Source organism: Elephantulus edwardii, unplaced genomic scaffold, assembly GCF_000299155.1.
Source record: "Elephantulus edwardii isolate Elephantulus edwardi_28Jun2011 unplaced genomic scaffold, EleEdw1.0 scaffold00442, whole genome shotgun sequence".
NCBI classification, from domain to species: Eukaryota; Metazoa; Chordata; class Mammalia; order Macroscelidea; family Macroscelididae; genus Elephantulus; species Elephantulus edwardii.
Genome location: NW_006400192.1, coordinates 1,018,487 through 1,019,741, shown reverse-complemented (window position 1 = coordinate 1,019,741; position 1,255 = coordinate 1,018,487). Strand labels below are relative to the sequence as shown.

At 42.5% G+C, this 1,255-nt stretch overlaps 1 pseudogene; it reads left to right on the top strand.

Moving 5' to 3' along the window:
- Positions 1–1,255, top strand: part of LOC102852779 — a 27,759-nt pseudogene that overhangs the window by 1,137 nt on the left and 25,367 nt on the right.

Sequence of the window (1,255 nt, the reverse complement as noted above, 5' to 3'; positions counted from 1 at the left end):
GAACCTGTCCGAGACGAGCGTTGCCGGCTTCATTGTGGTGACCAGTGCGGACCTGGAGCATCAGGTGCTTACGGTCCTCTCTCTCCAGCCCCCCGCCCACTGCCTAAGAACTTCCTTCTCATCATGGATATACGGTTCATGGATCTTAAATAGAGATCTTTGGACCATCACCAAAGGCAGACAGGCTGAGATTGGAGACTCTTAGGGCCGGGCTGACTTCTACCCTTTATCAGATGGAAAGCATTATCTTCTACCTCTTAAAACTCAGAGTGATTAAAAAAAAAAAACTCAGAGTGGTAACCTGACTAATCTTGAACCAAAAAGAAAACCATCACCTGAGAAGCCAGTTTGAATACTCCAAGACCTTGGAAAATTACATTTCTTTCACTGTGCTCTTATTATGGGGACTAATTTTTATGAGAGATAATTTGTTTTAACTTTGATCTATAGTTGGAATACAGTGTTTGCTATTAATCTAAGGTGAAAGTGCAAATCGGGATGACTCCAGTGAAGTCTGAACTTGGAGGAAAATATATTTTCATGAATATTTTTGTCATAACACAGTAGTTAGTATAATTTTAGATGTTTTCTCCCCTCAGCAGTACAGTGTGGGATTGGAATGGTTTACTAATAATTTCTTGTAAGAAGGTCAAGAGCCCACCTTTGAGCATCCAGGTGAGTGTTAAGATTCTTCTTTGCATTAAAATTTAGATGTTAAATTCCTACTAGGTTTACTGTGGAGAATTTAAAGCTGGTGATAAAACTTCAGATGAGCTTTCAGATCATTTTCAAGAGCTGGCTCATTTGCACTTACTTCAGCTATTTTTCCTGTTGTTTGTTTGGAATCCCACTCTGTCAGAGAATCCTTTGAGCCTTTTGGCGGTAAGAAGCTGAGAACACTCATTCCCTTTGAGTTCTTGGGCGAGATTGGTGTTCCTACTTTGGACTTCGGTTATTTAACAAGTATCATTCGAGTACCCGCTATTTGCTAGAAAGCATTCTGCATCCTTAATAAGAGCCAGAGTATCTGTGAGTTGTATATAGAACACAAGTCTCTATGTTCACTGTGTCTGGGAGGCACATTTGCCAGCCCCAAAGTTCAGACCTGGCGGCAGGGTCGCGGACTGGGGCGAGAGAAGTGATGCGATACCTGAAGACGGGAGTTGTTGTTGTTGTTATGTGCCGTCGAGTCATTTTCGACTCATAGCGACCCTATGCACAACAGCCCTAAACCCTGCTCTATCCTGCGCCAACC